Consider the following 15,155-nt stretch of genomic DNA (forward strand, 5'->3'; position numbering starts at 1 on the left):
AAGTTTGAATTTAAAAGTTTGAATTAAAGCTAGTGTGAAAATGCCATATCTTTAAATCGACTTTATTTGTCTTCAGGTGTCCCATACGTATCCCACAACGCCCCACGACTGTCCACTCTGGCTGCTTCCTTCTCCATCACTTTCCAGGTGTGCAGGAATTAGGTAACAGGAAGCCCATGAATTTGAATTCTGCACAAGGAAGCCTGTGGTGGCTAGGCTGTGGGGTCATGCTTGCAAGAAAGGCTGACAACTTCCTTCTTTATTATCTACTAATTAAAAATAGCCCCAACATGGAGTGGTGGCTTCTTCCCTGCACAGGGTATAGCAGGAGAGGCTGAGGATTTTTTTCAGCGCTGGCGTTCACCACGTGGGGTATTTTTTTTTCCCATACTGCAACAGCGAAAATACACAGAATGCTACAGGGTTGAGGGAACTGTGGGATAGTTGCTGCAACTGTCAATGTTTCGTGATTTAATTTGGCAGCAATAAGTCGACTTTTTGGGGACTTTGTGGGGAGGTGAGGAAAGTCAAATTCGAATTTATAAAACCCGGCGTTATAAACTCAATTTTAATAAAATCGAATTTACACTGTAGTGCAGACATACCCTTAGATGCTTAAAGCCCTGAGCAAATGCTGTTCAACACTCTTCAGAAAGAGGTCTGACTCAAAGGACATGCATACCAACACACAGCTTTTCACTTCCATGATACTTGTTCAATTTCACACCATTTTTCACTATTGCTAAAAGATAGCAGCTGAGGTGTTTTGGGGCCTGTGTGAAATGTGCTTGTGGTCTGAAATCTGTTATCCATGGTCACAAAAGCTACTATCACAATGGGCAGTAAATACTGCAGCTGCTGGAAATCTTGGGGGGAAAAATCCAAAGAATGAATTGATGTACAACCTGAAGCATCTATAGCAGAAGTCCCTCCAGGAAAATGGGGATGTTTCCTCTATATTACACATAGTGCACTTGTTCTGTGGAAAAACAACAGACTCTGGGCTCAATGGGTATCAATCAGCCTTTTTTCACAGCACAAAATGCACTTTTAAAATTAAAAGAATCTGTAAGAAATGTACAATTATCCTTGCATCAAAAGATTGAAAATAAGTAACTAGCAATGTACTGAATTAAAAAAAAATGTTATAAACTGCATAGTCTTATAATATATATGGGGCAAAGCAAAGACTCCAACACTGCTCTGAAACAAACATCAATGTTAATCCGTACATAAACGAGCAGGACTTACTAGGAAAGTTATCCTTCCACTAGAGTACTAGAAGCCCCTCACACTCCCAATTCAGAGTCTCACGGCTAAAGGAACTGGAGCTGACCTACCTCCCTCATCCAGTAGGGGCCCCACACCCTACCTGATCACCTCCTTCTTGCTAACATGTCTGTAGAAACTTTTCTTGTTATCCTTCACATTCCTCACCAATCGCAATTCCAGTTGCACTTTCGCCCTCCTGATAACTGCCCTGCATTCTCGAGCTATACCTTTATATCCCTCCTTCGACATCTGTCCAAGTTTCCACTTTTTGTAAGCTCCCTTTTTGTGCCTAAGCTTTCCACAGATTTCCCCAGTAAGCCAGTCTGGTCTCCTACCACACTTACTTCTCTTGCTGCGCATCAGGATGATTTCTGTCAGCGCCTTCAACAGGGCTTCCTTAAAATACTGCCAGTTTTCCTGGACTCCTTTTGCCTTCATGGTAGCATCCCAGGGGATTCTGCCCATCAGGTTCCCGAAGGAGTCAAAGTTTGCTTTTCTGAAGTCCAAGGTGTGTAATTTGCTGCTCTCTTTCCTTCCTTTGGTCAGGATCCTGAAGTCTACCACCTAATGATCACTGCTTCCCAGGTTGTCACCCACCACTACCTTCCCTACTTGCTCCTCCCTGTTTGTAAGCAGCAGGTCGAGTCACACACAACCTCTGTTCGGGTCCTTCAGCACTTGTACCAAGACGTGATCCCCAACATTCCCCAGAAACTTCCTGGACTGCTTAGGTACCGCCGTATTGGTCTCCCAACAGATGTCAAGGTAATTAAAGTCCCTCATGATAACGAGAGCCTGCAATCCAGAAACTTCTCTCAGTTGTCCAAAAAAAGCCTCATCTACCTCATCATCCTGATTTGGTGGCCTATAGCAGACACCAACCAGCCTACACCACTAAACTTGACCCATAGATTCTCAACAGGCTTTTCTCCCTCTATGTACTGGAGTTCCAAGCAATCATAGTTCTCTCTTACACACAGTGCAACTCCTCCCTTGCCTGTTGTTCCTGAACAGTTTATACGCTTTCATGACAGTGCTCCAGTCATGCGAGTCATCCCACCGTGTCTCCGTTATCCCAATCAAGTCATAGTTCTTGGACTGGGCCAGGGCTTCTAATTCCTCCTGCTTGTTACCCAGGCTTCTGGCATTGATGTACAAACACCTTAAATAACCAGTCGATCGCCCTGCCCTCTCTACTTGAACCAGGGGTCCACTTTTGTTGTACATTCCTCTTTGCATTTCTTCCTGGCCTCCAAGTTCCCTTCTCCCATCAGGGTTTTGGTCACCGTTCCCCAGCGAACCTAGTTTAAAACTCTCCTCACTAAGTTTGCAAGCCTACTCGTGAAAATGCTCCTCCCTCTCTTGGTTAGGTGGACCCATCTCTTCCCAATAATGCTTGTGCCTGGAACAGCGTCCCATGACTGAAGCATTGAAAGCCCTCTCTCTGACACCACCTGCGTAACCATGCATTTACTTCCTCAGTTTGATGGTCCTTACCTAGCCCTTTCCCTTCGACTGGAAGATGGACCAGAACACCACTTGCGCTCTGAATTCTTTCACCCAGTGGAGAGAGACTGAAAGCGATTACTTATCTCTATATTGATGGGGCACTCGTGTACTGGCCTTCTTTTTCTTCTAGAAGTTATGTGCTGCCAGTTCTCTGCTTCATCCGTTACCGCCCTCCACGGTTCTTCCGCCTGCTCTGCTTGCAAGATTAAATGCTCCCTTCTGTCAAGGAAATCTTCATCCTCCCTGATTGGGCATAGGGTCGACACTTGAGCCTCCAGTCCTCTAATTTTTCTTCTAAAATCGAAACCAGCTTGCACTTAGTGCAGACAAAATTCCTTCTTTCCTTGGGGAGGAAGACAAATATGGCACATCCCAAGCAGGTAACAACAGCAGACCTATCACTATCCATGCCTGCCATCCTAGAACAGGGATTTAGAAGAAAGGCAAGGGTCCTTGGCCCCTTCCACTCCCTTCCAAACTCCCTCTCTAAACTCCCTGTCTGCAGTCCCCTGTTCACTTGGACACTGCTTTATAAAGCTCTGAACTGCCTCAAAGTCCCTCCCCTTACTGAGCCTCAGCCAATCAGCAGAGGCTTCTCGATATCAAGCTTATTTAGAAGCCAACAGTTTCCAGCTGCTAGTCCCAGTCCGCCCTCCGTGTGTGGGGGGGGGAGGGGGAGCAGGAGGGGAAAAAAAAACCCCCACACACCACAGAGCAGAAAAACACCACAGCCACAGCCAGAAAGCCCCAAACACAACACATACCCAGACAGCCTCTTACTTAAGAGTCCTGTATTTGCTTCGCCTTTACTCAGAGAACTCCCTCTCTAAACTCCCTGTTCGCAAGCAGGGAAGTGCCCCCCCCTCCCCTTCCCCAAAACTGGCAATTGGGATCCATGTGGAACCAACCACCTTCCATGTGTTGATTTGCATGATGGGGGCTTAAGCCCTCTTCAAAGCTTAAGCAATTTTTCCTACAGGTCCTTAGTGGCCCAGATGACACTATTTATCCTCATTTTAAAAGAGCAATGCCAAATACTTGATGTAATTTTGATTCATTTTGCCCTTCGCTATTTGCAATATCTTGTAAGAAGCTTAAAGGCTAAATCACAGAACTTTTAAAAAACTGGTGCTCTTAAAAAACACAGTTTCATTTATGGAATATGGTTTCTTTGACACAGGTGAGCACTAATCAATGAGAAGTACTGCACATACATGCTAATTGAGGAAACATGATACAGCACAGGCAAGCCAGTTCTACCTGTGAATTTCCTTACGTTAGGTGATCCATCTGACTTTCTAACACACCTCCATACTTACTAACAACTGGAATACATTCTACTATGAGCTCGGCTTAAATCTATGAACACCACAACTATTAAGGGAAAAAAAACAGTTTCACTGTACGTTTCAGCATAAGAAATAGAAGCAGATGTGTTTCATTGTCAATCTTGCTATAGGCTGAAATCTCACTGTAGAAAACAAAGAGAAAAGCATCCGAAGAGTGCACTCTTTAGGGTAGACATCCTTGTAACAGACAGTCTGTTGCAGCAGACACAAAACTGATTTTCCAAATCAAGTGCATTCAACTCAGCTCATTGTCTTGTGATGCAATAGATGTTTTCTCAGTTTTTCTAGAGCTTTACGAGAGGGAAACTGACAATTGTAGAAGTAAGATGAAATCACTATCAAGATATTGAGAGAACATAAATTAGTTAGAAACAAGGAACTGAAGTCAGAACTCTCAGGTTACATTTCCAGATTTGCTTTAGAATAGTTAGAATAGTGGGCAAATTATTTATCTTCTCTATGCCTCAGTCTATAGATGTATAAAATTAGTAGAATATTTTCCCACTTGACAAGGAACACTGGAAGGATTAATGATTTCAAATTATTTTGAAAACCTGAGATTAAATGACCAGGTGAAGTTCAGCGCAAGAGGAGATTAAAGAAACTAATTTTTCTTTACTTGCTAAATCTTTTGTAAGGTCTCAGTTCACATACATGCCCAAAGATCCAAGATCAGAAATGCCTCTCCAGATTTATTGTTTAGGTTATTATCAATCTAATATTCACTCTAATAATACTTTACATTCCTACTCTCCAGGATGCTCAACTAAACTGCCAGTTAGCCGGCTTATGTTTCTCCTATTACCTTTGAAAGCTAACCTCAAAGATTATTTAAAAAAAAAAAAAAACCACGTTACTCTCCAATGCAGTAGACTCCTGACTTATGCATTGGTTGCATTCCTGGACAGCCATGTGTAAGTCACATTTTGCGTAAGTCAGAACCGGGTGGGGGAGGGGCCATGCTGTCTTCCGGTCCTGTGAGCGGCAAGGAGCCCAGAACCAGATGCAGCAGTGCTGGTCAGTTTCCTGGCTCCTGGGAATGGTGGAGAACTGTTGTGCTGGTCAGTTTGCTGGCACCCACGAGGTGAGTGGAGCCGGCAAACCTGCTTCCTGGCTCCCTGCCACTTGCTGGAGCCAGGAAACTGGCCAGTGTAGCAGCGTGGGTCCCTTTTCTGGTTCCTGCAAGCAGAGGGGAGCTAGGCTGCCGCCTGGTTCCCAGCTCTCCACCACTCACGATTTTGACTTGTGTTATGGGAAGAAACTCATAAGTCGAAACCGTGTAAGTTGGGGTTCTATTGTATAACATGGACTCAAACAAACATTACTTCACACAGAAACCAGTTTGGCTGGCAGCATTTTGCGTGAAATTTTATTCTAGAAATTAAAGGCTGTTCTAACAGAATCCACAATCAGTCCCATCTGCCACACATGGACTGGTCCACACAGCATACAAAATGGACTAAAGCATCCCAAGTAACTCAGGCACAGAATCACTTCACAATGTTAAACTGACTGAAGTAGGTCACATTATACTGTACTACCTATCCAGTAAGCCACACAACCTATTGGAAGGGATATCAAGAGTCCGTACACTTCCATCACATGACTGAACTACAACATCAATGAGCTGCTGACCATTACTTTGAAATCAGTGCAGCCTCAGGCTCTGGCAGCTGCTTCCAGTAAGGATCAAGTCTACAGCAATAAGATTAGAACCAGACCACCTGATTCTGCACTCCTTCCCCTCCCCCAAAACAATTCCAATCTGTCGATGATGGCAACAAAGATGCCAGTAAAGCAGAGAGATTACATACATCTATATATAAAATACACCTATGTATATGGCCACATAACTTTACACACAACAGGAGAGACAGTCTATTTTATTATATGCTCCATTTCACAGCTTATACCAGCATCTTAAACAAATTCAAAATGCCCAAATCCAAAGGTGTTTTATTTTTAAATCTGTTTTGCCATTGTCAAAGATCACCCCCTGTGTTCTGAGCAGAGTTATGAAGAGAGATTAAGTATCTGTGCTATGAAATAATTCATACCCATTTAGAATACCACAGACAACTGAATGGTACTGAAATGTGAATTGTTGAGTCTTATCTCGTATTTTGCCTATATTATTTTTTTTAAAATGCCATTTTCATCATAGCATATTAAATTGAATGATATTCCCAACTCCAGGAACAGACTGGGATGTTGAAGAGAAGCTATTTTACCCTGTGTGATATGGAATGCAACTAAAATAATAAGCAATGGGGCAATGGTTCAATGGTTACTCATTGCTTTAGCAAAAACTCTCTTCTTCGAGTGTTTTCAGATAATATTTTAACTGTCTTTTTTTTTTTTTTTTTTTTAAAGAAACATACAGGAACTACACACTGACCTTTCAGTTAATTCAAGTTACTGGTACTGCAGACACGCAATGAAATAAATGACACTTACAAGGATTTTCTACTTAACCAGGCTTGTCCATCATTTCCTAAGGGGCTTCCAGTGAGAGGGGTTGTCACACTTTCAAGAGCGGCTCTATTGATCAGAACTTTGGTAGCAAGGAATTTGAAATTTTCCTTCAACTTTCTTCTGAATGTTCTTGGTATTTCCCACTGCTGTTATATTATGCTGACTAACCACCAAGCAACTTCACCTGTAGACAAGGTTATTGGTCAACAAGCTTGGAAATTCTAAGGTTCTTTAAAACTGCTTCTCACATGTCAGAAAGCAAAGGTCCAGACCAGTGTATAAACTGAAACAGTCTCCTACTTCTGATACTGTTTTTCACTTACCTGCACATCTTAGTAAATTAAACTAGGATTATTCACAATGCCTCCTGAAAAAAAAGCCCCTTCCTTTCCTCGTACTTCTGCACTGAAAGAAAAACGATCAGGTCCTTTAATCCATGTGATCCTCAACTGAGCAATGAGAAAGGATAGAAGCAATATACTCTTTGATGAACAGGCAAGGTGACAAGTCTGAGCACCATGCATTTGAGAGCCTTCTGGGAGGAGGAAAAGTTATTGACAACACCTACTTGAGTGCCCTCCCCTGTGTTCCCTATCAAACTCCTGCAAGTCTCCCCAAACAAATGATAAATCTTCATTGCCTCTGATATATATATATATATATATATATATATACTACAGAAGACAGATGTGTAAAATCAACTTTGATACCCTTTGGCATACTTATTAGAAACAGATCATGAATCAACAGTGTCAATGCTATGTGCCACACCTAGGTCTAAAAACCCAACTGATAAGAACCAATAAAATGTATGGACTCCAGATGTGACTGGAGCTGCCTCCATCATTGCCTGCTCTGGCAAGTGAAGGTTTGAGATCAGGAAACAATTCACAGACTGCTTCTGGATCAGGTGCCTAACTACTACCTGTTTTAAAAAGGTAGATGGCATCCTACCCAATGTTAAATTACTAACATTTCCTACCATGTATGACTTCACTGATATTATGATAAGAGAAGAAAACGATTTCTTAGCTCTACTGAATCAAGGCATTGGCATAAAATTTGAAAATAATCACAACTGATCAGACTTGAAACAAGCATTCAACCACAAGTGCTCAAGTCTCCATCTCTCCATCTTCAGCTGCAAGCATCCTGGAAAGGAAGGCAATCTAAAAGGTATATGCAGTAGAAGAGAATATCAGAAGGTTGGTATATTGGTACTTTGAGATATCAGTGTCAAAATCAGGGCCCCAGCCACTCTTTGGGAACCTAAATTCCACAGCTGGTGCTCCTGATTTCTGTGGCAAAGCAGTTAGGAATTTTCTGGTGCAATGACATTTCTGTAAAAGTTCCGAGTGAAATCAGCAGGGAGGATTTTACTAAATTAAATATGAACAAGCACAGAATCAGAAAAATGTTCCGTGTTACTCATTCTAATATTAATTTCAATACAAACCTCGATTCAACATTTATTTTTCATTTTACACGGCTGCCATATTTTCAATGTGTTGCAGAATTTTATATGGATAACAAACACTTTTCAGAACTGAGGGGGGAGTGTTGGAGTGGGGTAAGGACTTTTTTTTGGCACTCAGGAGGCAAATGAGAATTGTGGAACAGGGAAAGTGATTAAGCAATCTATTTAGGTGCTTTATGTAGACCCATTCCCTGGAGCATTAGAATACCTCAGTCACTAACAGAACTAATTTCACAACGACCCTATGAAGGATGAAAGTGCTTTTTTTTTTTTCTATTTTGCAGGCACAGAAAGACTGACACTATGGCCACACAAGACAGCTTGTAGCTTTGCACCTGCACTGATGCACCCATAAGGTTTCTAATACAGCAGCACTAAGCTGATGAGAGAGAGCTCTCCCAACAGTGTTCTTACTCCAGCTGCCATTAGTGGTGGTAGATATGCAGGAGGGAGATTACCATTTATACCACTGCTTACACTGCTGTAAGTTATGTCACTCTGGGGTAGATGTAGCGTAGCAACAGCCACCATAAAGAGAAGTTACTCACCATAATAACGATGGTTCTTCGAGATGTGTCCCCGTGGGTGCTCCACAATAGGTGTCGGGCTCGCCCGGCGCCGCAGATCGGAATTCTTCCAGCAGTTTCTCCTGGATCGCACATGCGCCAGTGCGCACCGCTCCCTTGCGCGTCCCCAGCCACGTGCGCGATCTGGTCCCCGCCAGTTCCTTGACCAACCGCCTTGGATGCTCCTGAAAAACACTAAACAGAGATCCGAAGTGGGGAGGATGGGCGGGTGGTGGAGCACCCACGGGGACACATCTCGAAGAACCATCGTTACTACGGTGAGTAACTTCTCTTTCTTCATCAAGTGTCCCCGTGGGTGCTCCACGATAGGTGACTACTCAGCAGGAACCCAAGTAAGGAGGTGGGTAATCGGTTATGTGCAGCTCGCCCCCGAAAGGACCGCTGTCGACAGACGGGTGTCCTCTTGGTATACCCGCTGTAGTGCATAATGTTTGGCGAAGGTGTCATAGGATGACCAGGTCGCCGCTCTACAGACGTCTTTTAACACAATGCCCTTGAAGAAGGCTGTTGACGCCGCCACCGCCCTGGTGGAGTGAGCCCTAGGCGGGGCTAGCAAAGGAGTCTTTCGAAGTTCATAGCGCATTTTTATACAGGACACAATGAGCTTAGAGATCCTCTGTGAAGAGAGACCTTCTCCTTTTGACCTGGGAGCGAGAGAGACTAGAAGTCTGTCTGTTTTCCGGAAGGACTTAGTTCTGTCTATATAGAAGGCCAACGCCCTTCTCACGTCTAGGAGATGTAGGCGCGCCTCCTTGCTGGAGCTGTGAGGCTTCGGGTAAAACGAGGGTAAAACTATTGGTTCGTTAAGGTGGAACTCTGAAGAAACTTTCGGAACAAAGGCTGGGTGCAGCCGTAAAGTTACCGCCTCCTTTGAAAATACCGTGCAGAGCGGCGTTGCCATAACTGCTGCGAGTTCACTCACCCTGCGAGCTGACGTAATTGCAAGGAGGAATGTTGTTTTTATCGTAAGGAGACGTAGGGGAACTGTGGCTAAGCGTTCAAATGGTGAACCCGTTAGCGTGCTGAGCACCAAGTCCAAGTTCCACGATGGTGGAAGCGGTTTCCGAGGGGGGTACAGGTTTACCAGCCCCTTCAGGAACCTGGTAACAATAGGATGGGCAAATACCATGGGCCCCTCCTCTGCATGCCGAAAAGCAGATATAAAAGCGAGGTGGACTTTTAGTGAGGATAGGGAAAGCCCGTCCCTCTTGAGGTCCAATAAATACTCTAGTATTACAGGTATAGGAACATCAAGGGGAGCTAACTGCTTGGCGGAACACCAGGCAGTGAACGGAGTCCATTTCTGCTTGTAGGTCTCCCTGGTGGAGGTCCTTCGGCTACTTTCCAGGACTTGTTGTACTCCCTCCGTACATGTGCTTCCTAGGGAGCTGAGCCATGGATTAGCCATGCTTGTAGGCGCAGACCTTGAGGGTGTGGGTGCACTATGGACCCCTTGGCCTGCGTGAGTAGGTCCGGCGCCACCGGAAGGGGGAGCGGTGCGTGGTCCGACATGCTCAGAAGCAAGGGGAACCATTGCTGTCGATCCCACATTGGGACTAGTAGAATCATGTGGGCTCTCTCCCTTCTGGCTTTCTGCAAGACCTTGTGGATGAGCACTGTGGGGGGAAACACATAAAGTAAGGGGCCCTTCCAAGAAATTGTGAATACGTCCCGCAGGGACCCCCGCCCCAATCCTGCCCTGGAGCAGTACTGAGGGCACTCCTTGTTGTGCTGAGTGGCAAACTGGTCGATCTGGGGAAACCCCCATGTGTGAAAGATCGGTCGTAGCAGATCGGAGCGGATCTGCCATTCGTGCGTGAGTGCGAAGCGCCTGCTCAGCTGGTTTGCTTTCATGTTGTGAGCTCCCGGCAAATATGAGGCTTTCAACGTTATATTGTTGGCGATGCACCAGTTCCACAGCCGAACTGCTTCCGCACATAGGGCATGGGATCGGGCTTCTCCTTGTCGATTTATATAAAACATAGTGGAGGTATTGTCTGTATTAATCCAGACTACTTTGCCCTGTATGTGGTCTCGAAAACGTTTGCAGGCGTTGAACACTGCTCTGAGCTCCAGTAGATTTATGTGCAGCGACTGTTCCGTAGGGGACCATAGTCCTTGCGTCACCTTGTCGCCGATATGTGCTCCCCATCCTATGTGGGAAGCGTCGGTAGTAAGAAAAATAGAGATTTGTGGTTGGTGAAAGGGTACCCCTGTTAGCAGGTTCTTGGGGTTTACCCACCACTGCAGGGATCTGCGCACCTCTGTCGTGGGCGATACCACCTTGCGGACAGTGTGGGATGCCAGTTTGTAGACGCTCGCCAGCCAATGTTGTAGGCTGCGCATGTGCAATCTGGCATTCTGTACCACAAACGTCGCCGCCGCCATGTGGCCCAGCAGCTGCAAGCACGTTAAGACCGGCACTGTGGGGTTGTATGTAATGACTTGCACCAGAGAACTGATGGCGCGAAAGCGGGCGTCGGGTAGATACACCCTTGCTGTGATAGAGTTTATACGTGCCCCTATAACCTCTATGTCTTGTGTGGGGTCGGTCTTTGACTTCACGAGGTTGCTGACTAAGCCCAGCGAAGAAAACGTGTCTGCTGTTACGCGTATCATGCGTAGGACCTCTACCTTCGAGGCCCCTTTCAATAGGCAGTCGTCCAGGTATGGGAATATAAATACCCCCTGTCTGTGCAGGTAGGCTGGCACCACTGCCAGGGTTTTGGTAAAGACTCTGGGGGCCGAGGAGAAGCCGAATGGGAGAACCTTGTACTGGAAATGCTCCTTGCCGACGGTAAAACGGAGGAAGCGCCTGTGTGCCGGGTGGATCGTTATATGAAAGTAAGCATCTTGTAAGTCGAGGGCTGCAAACCAATCTCCATCGTCCAGTGCCGTGAGTATGGAGGCGACTATGATCATCCGAAAACGTTATTTGCGCAAGTACCGGTTGAGGCCCCGAAGATCTAAGATGGGCCTCCAGCCTCCTGTTTTCTTCTCTGTGAGGAAGTAGCGTGAATAAAAGCCTTTCCCCAGGAATTGCTCCGGCACTCTTTCCACCGCCCCTATGAACATAAGATGGTCCACTTCCTGTTTGAGTCTCGCCTCGTGGGAAGCGTCCCCGAGGTTGGGCCTGGGAGGAGGTTTCGGCGGTGGGAGCGACTGGAAGGGGATCGCGTAACCCGTGGCTATGATCTCCAGTACCCATTTGTCTGCGGTGATCTTTTGCCATTGGGAGTGAAACGGTCAGAGGCGATGATGGAACATGAGCTGGGAATGGCATTGCGCGATGGTAGTGATAGTGCAGCCCTCGACATGCCTGTCAAACTTGTTGCCTTTGGGCCTGCCCCGAGGATGCACGGCTTTGTTGAGAACGTCGCCTGGGAGTTCTGTACTGTTGCTACTGTTGAGGTCGCCCTTGTTCGTAGCCCCATTGGTACTGAGCACGCTGTGGTTGGTACGGGTATCGTCTTTGCTGAGGGTAATACTTTGTCTTCCTATAGGGAGGGGTATAAATACCCAGAGTTCTAAGTGTAGCTCTGGAGTCCTTACTGGAGTGGAGGACCGAGTCGGTTGAGTCTGCAAACAATTTCTGCGTGTCAAAGGGAAGATCCACAATCTTCGCCTGCAGATCCCGCGGGATACCCGATGTCTGGAGCCAGGATTCTCTACGCATGACCACCGCTGCAGCCATTGAGCATGCCGCTGTGTCCGCCACGTCCTGGGCGATCTGGACTCCCGTCCTCGAAGCCGCGCAGCCCTCTTGTACAATTGCCTTTAGCACCGGCTTCTTATCTTCTGGAAGCGAATCCATGAGAGAAGTAAGCCTGGAGTAATTATCAAAATTATGGTTCGCTAGATGTGCTGCATAGTTTGCCATTCTCAATAGCAGGGTGGAGGAGGAATATACCTTCCAGCCAAACAGCTCTAGCTTCTTGGCATCTTTGTCTGAACCCCCCGATTTGTACTGAGAAGTCTTTGATCTCTGCTGAGACGATTCTACCACCAATGAGTTTGGTTGTGGGTGACTAAAAAGGAACTCCATGCCCTTCGCCGGGACGAAGTACTTCTTATCCGCTCTCTTGTTCATAGGCGGAGCGGAGGCCGGGGTCTGCCATATGGTAGTGGCTGACTCCATAATGGCTTCGTCGAGTGGGATAGCGATTTTGGATGAAGCCGGGGGTCTCAAATTTTTCAGGAGTTTGTGATGTTTCTCCTGCACTTCTGCCGTTTGGATGCCTTGCATAAAAGCCACCCTTTTAAACAGCTCCTGAAACTGTTTGAGGTCGTCCGGGGGAGCAACGTCCCCAGGGGCCGTGGCCTCATCAGGGGAGGACAAGGAGGAACCACTGGGGTAAACCTCCCTCGAACTCTCAGGTTCCTGTGGCCGATGGTACACGCGCTCGCTGCAGGGTTACGAAGGAAAGTCTCGGGGTTCTAAAATTAACTCCCCTTGAGATAGCTGTGTTTCTGTCTCTGGCCGGGAGTGTCCGGGGGGTATTGGATGGCCGGGGGGGACCTGCCCCTAGGTGTAGGCCTGGGGTGTCTGTGTCCAGCATGATAAGAACGACCATGGCAGCACAGGCACGGGTCCGGGGATGGAGACCTGGACCACTCTCGGGGTGCGTACCCCCAACGTCTGGGAGAGCGAGATCTCCGCGACAATACAGATAACGGCGAAACTGGTTTGTGATAGTACTCCAGGGGATCCAGTCCCAGAAAGGGCAAAGGTGGCCCAAGCCATGGTGTTGTAGGTTGGAGGAATGGAGAAGGAGGCTCTGGATAGGCCGGTGGAGACCCAGATCTTCTGGGTGGCGTGTGCAGCGTAAGGGGAGGGCTTGTTGATAGCAGCATTGCAGCCCTGGCCGGAGAAGGGCTGCGGTGCTGGGTTTTTGCTCTTGCCTTCCTCCTCCCCTGCGGGGCTGGCACCGCCCCCTCCCGTGCCGGGGATCTCAGCCCCGCTGTCGGCACCGCGCTTAGCCCGCTCAGCTGTGGTGCCGCGCGGATGACGTCCTCCAGTGCCTGCAGGCTCCGTGCCTGTTGGCCCTGCACCGCTGGCGCCGCAGGGGTCGGTGCCGCCGGTTCCGGCGCTTGCCTGGCCGCCGCTCTAGGTGCCGTGCGTGCCGGCTGTTTGGTAATCGGAGGCTCAGCCTCTACCACGTGCGCTGCTGCACTGCCGCTTGTTTGAGTATGCGGCTGGGGGCTGTGTGCTCCGCCTGTCCCGCTAGCTGAGACCGCCGGCAGGGATCGGGCTGGGGAGAGCTTCCTCCGTTTCTGCACGGAGGGGGTGAGGGAAGCCGCCTTCCTTTTGTGGAGCCCTGAGGGCCCCTCTGGTTGAGGCCTCTCTGGCAAGTCGGGCTGGAGAGCCTTATCAAACAGGAGCATTTTCAGCCGCATTTCTCTGTCTTTCCTGGCCCTGGCTGTGAGCTTAGCACAGTGGGAACACTTCTGGGTAACGTGTGATTCCCCCAGGCACCGAATGCATTCGCTATGCCCATCGGAGGCCGGCATAGCTTCGCGGCAGGACTCACACTTTTTAAAGCCAGAAGAGGACATCGCGGTGAGTCTTTTTGTTGTTGATAGGGCACTTAGCACTCAATTCGTGCCTGTTTACCCGTCGCGGATACCGGCCTGCAGCGGCGGGAGGCCTACTGGCCTACACGTCCACGCGTCTTCTCCGCTCCTCTCTCTCTTTTTATTATATATTTTTTTCTTTTTTTTTTTTGAAAGAAAAAAGAACAACAATTTACACGTAAAACTCTAGTTAATCTGACTCTGGCCGTAGCCTGAGTGGATTCCGTCTGCAGCCTATGGCGGTTGAGAAGGAACTGGCGGGGACCGGATCGCACATGTGGCCAGGGACGCGCAAGGGAGCGGCGCGCACCGGCACATGCGCGATCCAGGAGAAACTGCTGGAAGAATTCCGATCTGCGGCGCCGGGCGAGCCTGACACCTATTGTGGAGCACCCACGGGAACACTCGATGAAGAAGTGACGTTCCCAGATTTCACACGGGATCTCCATAACAGCGCATCTGAATTCAGCACCCTAACCATCACACCATCCTTACCCTTGTGCTCTCTTTCTTTTGACCAGTGTAGGAGGTGATAGTTTTGGAAGAGGGCAGAGGCAGAAGCCCTGAACTCCTCAGCTCCATTCTTCCTGATTGCGTATAACGTTGCCATAAGCATGTTATTGGGATGTTGCTGCTAACATATTTATCAGAGAGATAGTGAAAGATGTTGGCATATGCATAGTTATTACAGGTTGAACCTCTCTAGTCTGACCCCCCATCAGGACATGAGCGGTGTTGAACTAGAAGATTTGCTGGAACATGGGAGGTCCATAGCATCTATCAGCATTGCCAACACTTCCACTGCTTACTGGGCTCTTAGAGGATATTTGGGGTAAATTACAGATAAATAACACAACAGAACACTGAGAGCCAGGACTGGTGGCTGTAAACAAACTTTATGGGACCACAGGA

The 15,155-nt window shown here is 47.5% G+C and overlaps 1 protein-coding gene across 2 annotated transcripts in view; it reads right to left on the minus strand.

Annotated features, from left to right (window-relative positions):
- GEMIN8 (gem nuclear organelle associated protein 8) overlaps nucleotides 1–15,155 on the minus strand; it is a 47,157-nt gene that overhangs the window by 9,872 nt on the left and 22,130 nt on the right. The gene's annotated exons all lie outside the window — the stretch shown is intronic.

Source organism: Carettochelys insculpta, chromosome 1, assembly GCF_033958435.1.
Source record: "Carettochelys insculpta isolate YL-2023 chromosome 1, ASM3395843v1, whole genome shotgun sequence".
Lineage (NCBI taxonomy): Eukaryota > Metazoa > Chordata > Testudines > Carettochelyidae > Carettochelys > Carettochelys insculpta.